General features: G+C 39.7%; 1 pseudogene; it reads right to left on the reverse strand.

Annotated features, from left to right (window-relative positions):
- LOC109950863 lies at positions 352-16,487 on the reverse strand (annotated as a pseudogene).

Consider the following 16,819-nt stretch of genomic DNA (forward strand, 5'->3'; position numbering starts at 1 on the left):
TAAAACATTAATTTCCGTCATTTTAAATTCCATTATTTATGAATTCATTTGTACTTTCAAATTTCCTCATCCAAATGCACTGTTATCAGTCTTCCATTCATGTTTCCATAAAGCTACACAAGAAATGCAGCAGGGTACTTTTCTACTGATGAAGTGCGAAGCGGGTGAAGAAGATAGGAAAAGAGCAGAAAACTCTCACAATCTTCATTAAGCATAGACAGCCAGAGTTTGATACACTGCATAAAATAGTTAAACAAACATAGAAAATCTGAGGCAACTGGCCATGATTTCGGGTGCGACAGATTGTGTATCCCTTTTCCTTGCAGCACGCTTTCCTTTTTCTTGGGCCGTTTCTTCCGCCGATCGCTTTCCTCAATCTTAATCTGTCTACCGCACGTAACGGCTAGCGATCAAGATTCACACCACATCAAATCCCTATAAACTTATATTTCTTGGCTGTGTTCATGTATGGCTTGAAGACCCATTCATCCTGGGCTTCAGTCTGATCCAGTGTTCCCAACTTTATCTGCAACACCAGATAGAGAAAAAGCGTAAGCAAAACAATACAATGAAATATTAATTAAAAAATGTACAAGTCATAGAAATCTCGAGGTTCAACTGTAACCATTATGGCCAATTTAAACATTTAGCTTGAACTGGAATAAAAGAAGGCCATTATGGGAAATCGTAGTTACTTTCCAGTTTAAACCTTATGTGTGATTAGTAACTGCTCTCGGAGACGATTAAAATTTCAATATATATTCTCCTATGCGGATGTTCGGAAATTATTATTGTGTGGATGCCATGTATCATCTACTATCCCTCTCTATTTACAACGGCATCCGCACGATAATAACTTATATATATTATATATATAGAAATTCTCTTATGCGAATGTATTTTCTACTATCCCTCCCTATTTTCCTCCAAATTTATAGTGGCATGATATGTGTGTGTGCTAGCGGGCGCACTAGCCAACAAAGTAAAGTACATGAAATATTACAGTCTACTCAAGTTATGTATAACCATTTTCATTGAAAAAAAAGAATCACACTCCATTCATCTGTCCATGATGGCCATTTATGGGAAGGTACATCAATATTTTCCAGTTTAAGGCTATGTTTTAAACTATTCTTGGTCTTGGAGAATAGTACCCACCCTCTCCCAACCATTTTTTCTGGAGAAAGGGTTGGGCCATAGGGAAGAAAGGCTAAAATGTTCAAGGCAGGACACTTCAATGGCCAAACCTACCATCAGCGAATGCCTGTAAGCTCATAACCAGACATATTGAAGTACTTTTGGGTGCAGTTTGAAACAATACGAAAGGTGAACAGACATGAAGGCAAAAAGACTAAAAATAGAAAAATATATACAAAACAGTAAATTAAACTGAAAATAAGAGAGCAAGTGTGATGTCAATGCAAGAAGTACAAATCCTTGACCATATAGGTAAAGCACTAACCTTGAAAAGCCTCATTTCAAACCGAGGACCAATCTCCTCCAGAACGATGGATTTAGGACCTCCATGCTTCCCATAAGTATGATGCCTGTAGGTTCTCAATTTGTTAACGGAAAAGCAAAGCAAAAGTTACACATTTAACGAAGAATAGAATCGCAAATAAGAAAACTCACTTACTAAATCACACAGTGGGAAAAGAAAAGCACAAATGAGACAACAAACCTGAATGAAATATAGTCTGACTGATTGGTGAAAGTGATTATGTGCTTCGTATCTGGCTTTGGCACTGGAAAGAGATGCTTCAAAATATTTGCTGTTCTCTCACCCAACTATCAACACATAAAGAAGAAAAAAGATAATATAATATAATGTTGATAGGGTGGTAACTAAGAAGGCCAACTCAAAAATAGGAGTGATGTATTGGCGGACCCAGAAATTTTTTAGCAGAGGTGCAATATTGACTAAGTATGAAAAATGGTTTTTCGGAATAATCATTTTCTCAAGATAATTTTTGGCAGCTTTTATTCCTTATAAATCAAATAAGAAAACTTGATTTTATGGGATTTTAGTATGAAGCATATATTGACTTAATGAGCCATCATTTTTAGCCTAAATCGTATTTTGCACTAAAACCGAATTTTCATATTTTGATTTGGTGGGAATTTGATTTTCTAGTATTTTTATTTGAATCCAAATGGGGAGTACTTCCTTATTTACATTGTAAACTTAAGTAAATGGAGTAATATAAAAATAAATAAAAGTAAAAGGACAAAGACATTTACTTAAGTGTTGAAAATGAAAATAAGGTAATTTGTACACCAGTTGAGCAAAGTGGCTATCTGAAGCACCTACAATGGTTTTTCTGGCGAGAGGAGGTGCAGTTGCACCTCCTTGCGCCTTAATAGGTCCGCCCTGTACAGATTACCTTAGAGTGGAGAATTTAGAAAAAGTAAGAACAGTAATAAGGGGGAAAGCGATAGAGTGATAAGGATGAATAATGAGCCATCAGGATAGTTTATTAATACAAACAAGCACCAAAACAAACCAGTAGAACACGAAATGGTGCTTCAAGGGGTGAGAGTCCTCGAAATTTCCTTGGTATGGCAGTGATTCAAACTGAATCCTGCATTTTCATAAATCAAAAGAAGTATGCTCTGACTTTGCTGGACAAGTTTGGTTTGAAGCAATGTAAGCCAGTTAGTACTCCTCTGGTGGCAACTGAAAAATTGTGCAAAGATGATGGAAGTGATCTTGCAGATGAGAGTGAGTACAGACAGATTGTGGGCAGCCTATTGTATTTGACAGCTACAAGACCAGACATAATGTTTGCAGCTAGCCTATTAGCTAGATTCATGCATTGTCCAACAAAGAAACACTATGGAACGGCCAAGAGAGTGCTGAGGTATATTCAAGGCACCATTGATTTTGGTATTGAATATCAGAAAGGAAAAGAAACCATCCTAATTGGATATTGTGACAGTGATTGGGGTGGAAGCCAAGATGACATGAGAAGCACCTCTGGCTATGCTTTCTCTTTTGGCAATGGAGTATTTTCTTGGGCATCAGTCAAGCAACATAGTGTTGCTCTCTCCACGGCTGAGGCTGAGTATGTCAGTGCAAGTGAAGCTACTACACAAGCAATATGGTTGAGGTTTGTTCTAGAAGATTTTGGAGAATTGCAAACTGATGCAACTCCATTAATGGTGGACAACACTTCTGCCATTGCAATGACAAGAAATCCGGTTTTCCATCAGAAAACCAAGCACATCAACCGCAGGTATCATTTTATCCAAGATGCTCTACAAGATGGAGTTGTGGATTTGAGATACTGCAGGTCTGAAGAACAAGTGGCTGACATCTTCACTAAAGCTCTATCTAAAGATCGGTTTAACTATCTTAGAGGATTGCTTGGAGTTAAACCTGTTAACAATTTAGAAGGGAGTGTTGAAGGATAAATTATTTCCAGGCATGCCCAGATTCATGCCAAGTGTACAGCTCACATGCTGGTACAAATGTATTGGCTGAGTTATTTTCTGTACTAGCTAAAATATATATATTAAAAAGTAGGATGAGATCACACAATGAGTGTGTGCATGATTACATTCTTTTTGCCTAACAGATTCTCTCCCTCTCCTTTCTCCCTAAAACCTTTTCTCATACACTTTCTGTGCATGAACCTCTACTATTCTATAGAAACGTCAACAATTATCAGCTCTTCCTATTATGTTTCTTTGCTCTGGGAAGCTGATGCTTTTATATTGAAAAAAGACCATCATTCTTCTTTCACTTTTAAAACCATTATCTCTGCCTCAATTTTCCCTATGTTTTTTCTGCTGAAGACCACTAGAAAATTGCTGTTGTCTGGATTCTTTTTCTGCAGTCAAACGTCAGTTTTAATATCAAATATTTATTTTACATTAACATGGATAATTACACTACTTATCACATTGCGCAGTTAAAAAAAAGCCGTTTGGACCAAAAGGAAGGTGGACTATAAACAAACCATCAGGTACGCCACGATTTTCATGAACCAAAACAACATCTGTAAAATCATGTGCACGGCAAGTTTCAATAATTTCAGAAATAACCTGCAGGGTTTGGGAGAAAAACACTTAAAGTCAATTAGATAGTTTACTATGGAAAATAGACCAAAGGATCAGAACCATGGCAGGTATATCCTCAAATGTGATAAGCTGTCGAGAAAGAATTCTAACATCTAACATAAATAGAATAACATCAGATAAAACTGAAGAGGTCATTTGCCTGGAAAAAAGATATTCACCATGTTCTTAAATGTAGGGGTCCATCTAGACATAATCGCAACACCAAACAAATGGTGAACAGTAAAAGACTGAACAAACTGAACTGAAAATTAAAGGCACATATGTGGTCGGTATTTCACGACATTACGGTTTGGTTGCGTTGCGGTATCTCGGTAGAAAATGCCAGCCCTAGTGCCAATGACTTAATGTGAGTAGTGCATGGTTAAGCACGACACATAACAGAAATGAAACAGCACCATGCACAAAAAATATTTGCAAATAAGCAATTGCGGGAACTTTTCTATTTTCTGGTGCCTGTGGAAAAGTTGAAATGACAGAGATTTGGGGTCGAGGATTGTTTTTATGGACTTAGAAACACAACCTGTACAACGACTTTTGATGCAGGAGCATCAATCCTAGTCAAAAAGGGCTAAGCTTTGGATATTTTAAATTATTAAATTAAATGTTTCCCTCTCTTCATTAGGATTTGGTTTAAGCTTCTTGTTTTGTTTCTACTTTCCTTTATCAATTGGGTTTTCTTAGTAAAGTAGGAATAGGAATTCTAGGCTAATGTATTCTAGTATAAATAGGCTATTAAGAGACTTTTGTATTCAGTTTTTCATCAATACAATTTCAGACTTTAGTCGAAAGAGTTTTCTTTGGGAATTTAGCCCTAGAACTCAATTAGCTTCGATCCAGCTTCAATTCAACAGCTTTATCCTTCTATTCTCTGTATTTCAGGTACGTTTGGGTCGCTGGACAACCACTTATAGCCGCTGCCCTGCATCAAATTGGTATCAGAGCCAGGTTAATCCTTGCTCCACACCATGGTTGGACGTGCTAAAGGTCGTGGACGAGGGAACCAAGCCCAACACACAGAGATGTCTGAGATGCGGCGTACGATGGAAGACTTGTCAAGAGCGGTGCAAACCCTCCAACGACAGGAACGCGCAGATGCCTATATGGAGATTTCGGAACGCAACCGCGGACCCATACACATACCGGAAGGTGGTGGTGAGGATGAATATGAAGACAAAACGGTTGGTTCGTGCGTTGGATTTGAATGGTGGAGGAGTTAAAATTGAAGTTGCTGATTTCTATGGAAAGATGCATGCCGAAGATTATTTGGATTGGGAAGCAAGCCTAGAGAATTATTTTGAATGGAAGCCTATGACAGATGTTCGCAAAGTGTTGTTTGTAAAGCTTAAATTGAAGAGTATCGCGCTTCAATGGTGGAAGAGAGTTGAAGAGCAACGTGTTCGACAAGGAAAGGAGAAGATCAACACATGGGATCATATGAAAGCCAAGTTACGCAAGTAGTTTCTACCAGCTGATCACACTATGGAATTATATGAACGGTTTTATAACTTAAAACAACGCGACATGTCTGTTCAAGAATATACTTCTGAGTTTGATAATCTTTCGCTTCGCGTTGGTTTGAATGAGACTAATGAACATATGACATCTCGTTACCTTTCTGGTTTGAATCAAACCATTCGAGATGAGCTGGGTGTGGTTCGCTTGTCCAACCTTGAAGATGCTCGACAATATGCCTTAATGGTCAAGCGTCAACAATTGCGACGTGGAGGAAGGAGATTTGTTTTTGGACGCACAGATAATTATTGGCAGAGAAATACAACAACTGTTCACGGGGTTCGAAGCAAACAAGGAGCCCGAACTGGTGGTAGGAACATGGTGGGCGTTGATAGGAGTGAAAAATGGAAGGAAATTGTGAAATTTGGGTCTCAGAACACTGCCGTTCCAAGCAATCTTAGGGGTGACAGTACATCACAAGTGCGTTGTTACACATGCGATGAGAAGGGGCACACCTCTTATGGTTGTCCACAAAAAAGGGTGAATTTGGCAAAGTACGAAGTGAGGTAACTGATTTTCCTGAACCAACCTATGATGATTTTGGTAATGAAGAGGAAGTTATTAATCTATTACCAGTTGAAGGAGAATCTTTAGTGGTCAGACGAGTGATGACAACTCCCAAAGTTGAGGAAGAAGATTGGCGGCATCATAATATATTCCGAACACGAGTCCTCTGTGGGGGAAAGGTGTGTAATGTGATCCTTGATGGAGGAAGTAGTGAGAACATCATCTCAAAGGAGGCAGTGGAAAAACTTAAGTTACCGATCGAGAAGCATCCTAATCCCTACAAGGTTGCATGGTTTCGAAAGGGGAACGAGGTATACCAGTTACTTCAAGGTGTTTGGTTAAATTCACTATTGGTAATACCATTGATGATGAAGTGTGGTGCGACGTTGTTCCTATGGATGCATGTCATATCTTATTAGGAAGACCTTGGTCGTTTGACAAAGACATGATTCACTACACTAAGGCCAACACCTATGTATTTCATCAAGATGGGAAGAAGTTGAGCTTGCAACCACTCAAAGAAGTGAAGAACACTCCTAAGGTAACCAAAGTTAGTAGGTTTTTAACATGCCATAATTTTGAACAAGAGAGCAAAGAAATGGGAATTATGTATGCACTTGTTACTAAAGAGATAGGAGCTGATCAACTGCTGAAATTTAATGAGTTTTCGAAAGAAATTCAACATATATTGATGGAATTCCAAGAGTTAGTTGGTGATGAATTACCACAAGGTTTACCAACAATGAGGAGTATTCAACATGCTATTGATTTGGTGCCTGGAGTAGCATTACCTAACCTTCTTGCATATCGAATGCCACCCACCCAACGAGCTGAAATTCAGAGGCAAGTAGAAGATTTAATTGCTAAAAGGTTAGTGCGTGAGAGCAAAATCCATGCGCGGTTCCAGCATTGTTAACACCAAATAAAGAGCAAAAATGGAGGATGTGTGTGGACAGTCGTGTCATTAACAAGATTACGGTGAAATACCAATTCCCTATCCCTCGACTAGAAGATATGCTTGACATGCTGGCAGGATCTAAGGTGTTCTCCAAAATTGATTTGAGAAGTAGGTACCATCAAATTCGCTTGAGGAGTGGTGACGAATGGAAAATAGCTTTCAAAACTCCTAATGGCCTTTACAAGTAGTTAGTAATGCCATTTGGACTCTCCAATGCTCCAAGCACATTTATGCAAGTCATGACCGAGGTATTAAAACCTTTCTTGAGCTTATTTGTGGTGGTTTATTTTGATGACATATTAATATAGTCAAACTTTTAAAGAGCACTTAATCCATTTACAGCAAGTTCTGGAGGCCCTTCGTAAGGAACAACTTTATATAAATCTTAAAAAGTGTTCCTTCTTGAGCAACAAAGTTGTATTCCTAGGCTTTGTTGTTTCAACTAATGGCTTGCAAGCAGACCCTGAGAAAATAAGAGCTTTTATGGAGTGGCTAGTGCCACAATCTGTAGGTGATGTTCGGAGTTTTCATGGATTGGTTTATAGGAGGTTCATCCGTGGTTTCAACTTTATTATGAATCCGATCACTGAATGCTTAAAACAAAATAGCTTTGAATGGTCAAAATCAGCACAAAGAGCTTTTAAACAAATAAAGGTATTGATGACCGAAGCTCCAGTACTTACTTTACTAGATTTTGAGAAGTTATTCACTATTGAATGCGATGCATCCCATGTTGGAATTGGGGCTGTTTTGAGTCAAGAAGGCAGACCCGTGGAGTTATTTAGTGAGAAGTTGTCATGTGCTAAATGTCACTATTCTACATATGACTTAGAATTTATGCTTTGGTTCGGGCAATTCAACATTGGGAGCACTACCTCGCTTATAAAGAATTCGTGGTTTATTCTGATCATCAAGCTTTAAGGTACTTGAACTCTCAAAAGAAGTTGAATGCTCAGCATGTCAAATGGAGTTCATATCTTCAAGAATTCAATTTTTCTTTCAACTACAAGACTGGTGAATCTAACAAAGTTGCGGATGCTTTGAGCCGAAGGAATCTATTATTAACAACAATGAGTACTCAAGTTATTGGCTTTGAGGAGTTAAAAGAACAATATGCTACGGATCCATATTTCAGCTCTATAGTTTTTGAACTCCAAGGTCCAACAAGTTGAAAGATGTTACCATTTGGAATGCATGATGGGTATTTATTCAAAGGAAATTTGTTGTGTATTCTCGAGGGATCATTACGTGAACAAATCGTTAGGGAGCTTCATGGTAATGGATTAGGAGGACATTTCGAAAGGGATAAAACATTGGCTATGGTGACTGATCGTTATTATTGGTCTAGAATGTACAAGGATGTTGATAGACTGGTCCGTAAGTGTCAAATTTGTCAGTTTAGCAAAGGAAGTTCACAAAATACAGGTTTATACACGCCCTTACCAGTTGCGGAAGCCCCTTAGGTCCATATTAGTATGGACTTTGTATTAGGACTTCCAAAAACAGCAAGAGGATATGACAGTCTTTTTGTCGTGGTAGATCGCTTCTCCAAGATGGCACATTTCATTCCATGTGCTAGAACAGCAGATGCCACACATATAGCTGATTTTTTCTTCAAAGAAGTGGTAAGACTACATGGTGTGCCAACATCTATTATTTCAGATAGGGATGTTAAGTTTACTAGGCATTTTTGGAGGACTCTTTGAAGGAAGTTTGAAACTGATCTAAAGTATTCTAGCACTTATCATCCGCAAACAGATGGTCAAACTGAAGTAGTAAATAGAAGTCTGGGTAATATGCTAAGGTGCCTTGTTGGAAGCAATGTCAAGACATGGGATTTGATTATTCCAGAAGCTGAATTTGCATAAAACAATTTTGTGAATCGATCAACAAAGAAGACGGCATTCGAAGCTGCTTATGGACTTAGACCTCAACATGTTCTTAGCCTAGTTCCACTTCCACAAGAGGTGAGGGTGAGTGATGAAGGAGAGGGTTTTGCGGATCACGTGAAAAGAGTGCATGAAGAAGTAAAGGCAGCTATAAAGGCCAATAATGAGTCATATGCAGCTGCTGCAAATCAACATCGGAGAATCAAAGATTTTGAAGAAGGTGATATGGTTTTGGTGCAATTGAGACGAGACAAATTTCCGAAAGGCACATACCATAAATTGAAGTCTAAAAAGTTTGGGCCATGCCAGGTGTTGAAGAAAATTAGTTCAAACGCTTAAATGTTAGAGCTGCCACCTGATCTCCAAATTAGCCCAATTTTCAATGTGTCTGACTTGTATTTATTTGAAGGACTTGATGACGAACCAGTTTCAACAGAGGCACAAGTCCAACAACTTCCAACGACTCCACCTGAGATTGTTGAAAATGTGTTAGATGTCAAAGCTGACAGGACCCGCCCCAAATTCCTCGGAACCCAGGACGAATCCTATGGAATTTTCGACATCACCCCAATGCCGGGCCCACTCGCTAAACCATAGCCTCCTTTCTACAAAAAGGAGTAAGGGCACGAGACTTTCTACTGAAAATTCGGCAGAGTCTCCCCTGTAAATTAAACGATTCCCAAAAATTTCAACATGCATAAAACATATTTAATATCCCAATCGGCAGCACTCACAATATAATTTCATGCAATTCATGAAATCGGCCTCTGGCCCTCAAACAATCCGAAACCAAACAACCAACACCACTCATCCATCCATAATATTCTAAACCAGGCAGATAATGAATTCAAACAATTTTTATAAACGTTCCTTATAATCAACATAACACAACCTCCCTCAACCAAACGGGAGTTTGAACGATTATTTAATCGCATCTCGTTTCCAACCGAATTTCATAACCAACAACCAGGTCAAAGCCAATGTCCAAAAAAACACATAAATAAACTCTAGTCCGCGGCTGCACCTGGGTGGGACCCGAGGCTACCTACGCACCTTTGCTGAGGGATCAAACCACACGTAGTTCTTCTTCATCTACAACATCACAATCATTTATTCACCTCTCTGTTATTTTACTACACGCCAGAAGATCCAACGCCACGTGTAGTAAAATAACGATACCCAAGTATGGGGATCTTTTATCACACGTCTGCTAACCCAACGCCACGTGTGAGGAACTAATAACATAATCCTAATGTCTCACACGCCGAAATATTCCAATGCCATGTGTGAGATCTGGCAATCACATAATCTCCCCATACGCCGGAAAATCCAACGCCACATATAGGGTTTGTCAACACGTCGGAATATCCTACGCTACATATGACCTAACCATCACATTCACATAATCTCCCCATACGCCGAAAAATCCAACGCCACGTATGGTGTTTGTCAACACGCCGGAATATCCTACGCTACGTGTGACCTAGCCATCACAATCACATAATCTTCCCATAAGCCGGAAAATCCAACGCCACGTATAGGGTCTGTCAACACGCCGAAATATCCTACGCCACGTGTGACCTAGCCATCACAATCACATAATCTCCCTATACGCCGGAAAATTCAACGCCACGTACGGAGTTTGTCAACACACTGGAAAATCTTACACCACGTGTGATCTAACCATCACATTCACATAATCTCCTTATACGTCGAAAAATCCAACGCCACGTATAGGGTCTGTCAACACCCCAGAAAATCCTACGCCACGTGTGACCTAATCATCTCATAATCACAATATCTCCCCATACGCCGAAAAATCCAACGCCACATATGGAGTCTGTCAATACGCTGGAAAATCCTACTCCACGTGTGACATAATAACCATAGAACTTTCCACCATAAACCATAATATTCAATACTCGCTTAAGAGTTACTATTATGACTATATACTAATTTCTACATAAAATTCTTAACATTGCATAAACCTCAACCACGACATAGTATCACTTAATATCCTAATCTCACATAAACAATATAACTCAGCCAATGCCCAAGGCTTGTCACTAGGGTCACGTTAGTCCTCCTAGAAAGGTAAAACTACCGCGGAAGACTAACGGTCAACCAGAAGTCAAACTACCTAAACTTGGTCAAACAGACCCAAGGGGCCCACGACCTCCAATTTCCGATCAGAAAGTTCCTATGGGATCTACAAGGTTTAGGATACATGTCTTGCAAGTTTGGTCCAGATCGGACGGTCGAATTACTCACGATCGGACGGTTACCGTAAACCCAGCCCTAGGGTTGGCATTTTCGGAGTATCCGGTACTCCGTTTTACAATCCGTCGAATACTGCATGATCCTAAGGATGTCTAGATTATCATACTTTAACTTCAAGATGATCCAACGGTTCAAACCTTTTCAACCCAGATAATGCACAATAGGCGAAATCTGCTCGATACTCAAACAATATCCAAATTGAAATCCGAGCACACCTACGCGCTCGTGAGGACCATGAGATCACCTCGGGACACAAGGCCCCTTTTCTACAGTGCCCACGAGCCTCCACACACGCCGGCAGCGCGTGGGTGTCCAAAGCGATAACCTTTCCCCGGAAAAACTCCAAATCACCACTCACGACTCCTACCCTGTGTAACACCCTATTTGGAACCACTTTTGTTCTTGGATCTTCCCCAAAAACTGACCAGAAGTGGCCGGAATCGCGATTCCAAAATTGGCAAAAATCCAATTCGAAAATCAGACAATCTAGGCTCAAAAGTAATGAAATCCTACCCAACCATCAGCTAGATTATGAAGAATGGATGAATTTCAATACCTTGAGCGCCAAAAATGGCTACCGGAGGAAGGAGATTGGGGTCGGGCAAAGTTTCAAGCGAAAACCGACTTAAAACTCACGTTTTTCGGCGGCTGGAGTGACGGCCGATGTCGGGAAAAGGCCAGGTCTTGACGGTGGGGCTGAGCCGGTCCTTTTGGCACCGGTCCTGTCCGCAACCGTGACAGGTGGCTTGAGTTTCGAAAAGAGAGAGGGAGCTGCCGTCGGAGAGAGAGAGAGAGAGAGAGAGAGAGAGAGAAATCAGATTTTATCAAACCCTTTTTGCAATATTTACGATTGTGCTACTGAGGGTATTTTGATCATATCTTTTTCGTTACAACTCCGATTCGGGCCCACTACGTGTCTACGGACTCATCTCGCCGTGCTCTACACAACGGTACAGTCAAAATTCACAAATTCCTTCCTGGTCAAAAAGTCAACTTTAAACCTAATAAAATATTCTAAGGGCAAAATGGTCTTTTATATGAATAAAATAATATTTACCAATTTATTTAGGACCGGGTCGTTACAATAGGTAAAGTCGAGGAGGGGTAACCAGTACAGGCGATTCTTAGTGAAATGGTTGGGTAAGAATGCTACTGAGAGCACGTGTGGGTTCCTGAAGAAGAATTAAAGAGGATTGATTCAGAGATATATGCTGAAGTTGTTAAAGCTTTCTCGCCAGAGTCGAGTTTTTTCCAACCCGGTGGAGTTGATGCAGGAGCATCAATTCTAGTCAAAAAGGGCTAAGCTTTAGATATTTTAAATTATTAAATTAAATGTTTTCCTCTCTTCATTAGGATTTGGTTTAAGTTTCTTGTTTTGTTTCTACTTTCCTTTATCAATTGGGTTTTCTTAGTAAACTAGGAATAGGAATTCTAGGCTAATGTATTCTAGTATAAATAGGCTATGAAGAGACTTTTTTATTCAGTTTTTCATCAATACAATTTCAGACTTTAGTCTAAAGAGTTTTATTTGGGAATTTAGCCCTGTATTTCGGGTATGTTTGGGTTGCTGGACAGTCGCTTATAGCTGCTGCCCTGCATTAACTTTACTACTAGTGCAACGATTAGGTTGATTTTTTCACAACTTTTTGTTTATCTTATTTCGGTAATGAGCATATAACCAATAGACTCTTCCTAAAATCGATTTTTTCTTGGTGCTAAAAATCAATAAAATTAAAAAAAATCCTAAGCTTTACAAGGTACATGGATTTTTCCAAGTATAAATTTTGTTATCACACACTGGGCAAACATATTTGATATACATGAAAAAGCAACAAAAGCAAAACTTGGAAAATGCACATCAAGAAACCGATGATTTATGTAAAAACAAATAGGGAAGAAAAGGAAAATAAGCCGAACAAGTTTGGGCAAAAAAGTTCACCAACCTGACCACCACGGTTCATTTGTTGTGCATTAGGAAAAACAAGTTTCAGTTCCTACAACAAGTGTTAAGTGAACCACAATAGCACTAATCAAAACCAAATTTGCAGCAAATAATACGAACCAACAAATTGAACACCAAAAGTGCAACTAGATAAACAAGAGAAATTGAAAGAGGCTAGGCCAACCTTTGCAAATTGTACTAGAAGGGATTCCGGGAAGTAGTTATCAAAATCTTGGGATCTCTTTCTGCTGCTTTTGCATACTCATCGTCGATATGTGTCCTTGGGTTGGGACTAGGATTCAAAAATGAAAACAGGGAAGAATTGACCACATGATAAAATGTAAAACTTCAAATTACAGGACAGTTGGGTATCAACAGTTTTTCGAGTATTTGTTTTAAATTATAGACATCATGTACACACAGCCAATTTCGAAGTGCACTTGTACAGGCTCATCATCACTACATGCAATTTTTTACTGAATGTCTTCTACAAGACCCATATCTATCTAGCCTGTTAAGCCTCATTTCTTAATTTCAACTTCCTTACCTATAATGTGAAAATCAAATAAACTTTAACTATTCATTCTTCTCACAGTTTTCCTTTTTCCTTCTTTAAAAACCAACAGAACCATCAAGAAAAATACATCGGCTGTCTAAACAACCAAAGAAGAGAAAAAAGAATTTCTATATACTCATATACCAGCAGTGTTCTCATCTTCGAGATCGATTTCTCGACGAAGCTCCGCCTCTTCATTCTGAAGCTCAGTGGGAATCGTTTTTCCCTCTGCAAGAAAACAAAAGGTGTACCAAATTTGTTGAAGAATACACGAGTCCCACGTCGAAAACTTAACAAAATAGAAAGGCTCGCATAATAAATAGTTTCACTTCTAATAAATCGAGGTATTTTGTATAAAATCCCACATCTACTAAACATGTGATTAAGCATACACGAGGCTAACACCAGAAACTTAACAAAATAGAAAGTCTCATATAATAATAGTTTCCTCCTAATAAAATCGAGACCTTTAGTATAAACTTGGTTAATAAATTGATAACAATATCGATGTTGCTAGTAGTGGGCTAATAGGTAATATCTGAATTAATGATATTATCTTCTCTTTATTATGATAATATCTGAATTAATGATATTATCTTATTAAATAAAGATAATATCATATTAATTAAGATTTTTATCCCATTAATTAATTGGCCAGATAAACTGGTTCAATTAATTAATTTAAGAGATAATATTCTTTTCCAAGTGGCGCGCTGTGATTGGAGACGAAAATATTTGCTCCTACAAATGCCCCCCAGCTTCTGCATGGCGCTTGTGTGGCATGTAGGAGATGAAATTATTTTTTTTGGGCACTCCAACTGTGTTTGGGCTTTCTTCTGTGAGTTGGACTCCTTTTGCAGATCGGATTCCCAATTGGTGTAGGCTTCTGACTGTTCTTGGAGTTGGATTCCCAGTAGGAATGAGCTTGCGATTCCTTCTTGACCCGGGTTGTCCAACTTGTATAAATACAAGGTTTCTCTTCACTCTTTCTCACATTGCAAACTTAACTTCTCTACTTTCTAGCTTGAGAAAGATCTTGGAGAATTTGTACTGCTTGTCAAAGAGAGGAGTTGTCGTGCATCCCAAGATAAATCGAGCATGTATATTTTTTCTTTGTCTTCTCTTTTTTGCGGCGAGGACCAACTGGGTGGGACCAGGCTGGTTGATGTCGTGACTAGCGGCCGAAGACTGTTGGAGCGACGGTGGCCTCTGGTTGCTACTAAGTGAGTATCGGGAGAAAGTTGGTGGTCTGCCCTCTACCCGTTTGGCTTACGTTTAGAGACGTATCGATAAGTGTGAACCATTTGGCCTACCTCCGAGACGTGTCAATGAGACTGGCCCGTTTGGCATAAGTCTGAAAACGTGTCGACGAACGTGACCTGTTTGGCCTATTTCCGGAGACGTATCGATGAGAATGGCCCGTTTGGCCTACGTCCAAAGACGTGTCGTTGAGAGTGTCCCGTTTAGCCTACGTCCGAGGACGTGTCGATGAGTGTGACCCGTTTGGCCTACGTTCGGAGACGTGTCGATGAGAGTGGCCCGTTTGGCCTACGTCCGAATACGTGTCGATAAGAGTGGCTTGTTTGGCCTACGTCCGGGGACGTGTCGATGAGTGTGACTCGTTTGGCCTACGTCCAGACACGTGTCAATGAGAGTGACCCGTTTGGCCTACGTCCGAGGACGTGTCGATGAGCGTGGCCTGTTTGACCTACGTCCGGAGACGTGTTGATGAGAGTGGCCCGTTTGGCCTACGTCCGAAGACGTGTCGATGAGCGTGGCCCATTTGGCCTACGTCCGGAAACGTGTCGATTGCTTTTGTGAACACTCCATTGGAAAGGAAATCTTGAACTTGTATTGATGTCTGTGTAACTACATTGCTTTATTGAACAAAAAAGATGAGTTGCATGAGTAACATCAAAAGTAACTTCTCTTCAATAGAGGTGAGGGAGGCTTGGCTGCTTGCTTAGAGCCCAGCTGATAGGTAAGGAGCTTCATGGATAGTACCCCTAGAGGTGATGGGCATTCCATTGCCTTGGACTTCTTTTCATTGAAAGATGATGAAAGGTTTGTCTTCCATAACTTGGTAGCTAGTGACTGCTTGGGAGACGAAAATCGCCTGCTTGATCTTTCTCTTCTGTCCCTGGTGGTCAGCCAAGGCTCTTGGAGTCAACTAGGGCTCCTAAGAAAGCTTTTTTCAAACCCATTAGGTGGGGTTCTCTCCAATTTATCTGGAGAAGATGAGCCAATCATGAGATTTTCTCTACTACTCCAGCTTCTAGTTAACTTTAGGCTTTTAGAACTTGACATATTTGCTGAAATATCATGCGGAAATGATTCTTCAGGGGAAGGACTACCAAGAGAATCAATGATCATTTGTATATCATGTAGTCTTTGCTCCAACGTGCCATATGCAGAACCATTTTGCATCAGACTCCCTTCTCTAACTACATTCACTGGGGAAGATATCAATTCTTGACCTGTTACCCTTGTATCCTCATATGTCCAAACAGATGTTCCTTCATTGCCAACACTAGATAAGGCAGGGGATCCAGAGTTCTTGTCCCAGCTTGACTCTTCCATCTCAATACAGGGAACTTCTTTGCAGTAGTCATCAGTATCTTCAGCAGTTGCACCTGCAGTTTCCTCAGGACTGCTCTCATTGTCTCTTTCATCAAAATGAGGATTGTTGAACTTTCTGACACCATTCGGATAATGAGAATCAACCACACCTGATGATACTGAATATTCATCATCTGACATATCCCATGCTTGCCATTTAGGATAATAATTGTCTGAAGCCTGAAAGGATGATGATTGTCCAAACCCTAAACCCGAAAGGGCGAGAGGGTTTTTTTTTTTTTTAAAGAAATTTTAAAAAGTACAAGCGATAGTCTAAATTAAAGGTGAAGGGGTTTCTCACACACGCACAACTGATGTTATGGGAGTTCAAACCTGAGACCTCTTGTCTACAAGTCAATGCCTTTTTCCACTTGGCTAAACCCCGTTGGCCAAGAGGTTCTTTCTAAATGTGTTGTGTTTTTGTTTTTTATATCAACGTAATTCTTTTTATTATTATCATCAAATATAAACTT

The sequence above is a fragment of the Prunus persica genome, chromosome G8, assembly GCF_000346465.2.
Source record: "Prunus persica cultivar Lovell chromosome G8, Prunus_persica_NCBIv2, whole genome shotgun sequence".
NCBI classification, from domain to species: Eukaryota; Viridiplantae; Streptophyta; class Magnoliopsida; order Rosales; family Rosaceae; genus Prunus; species Prunus persica.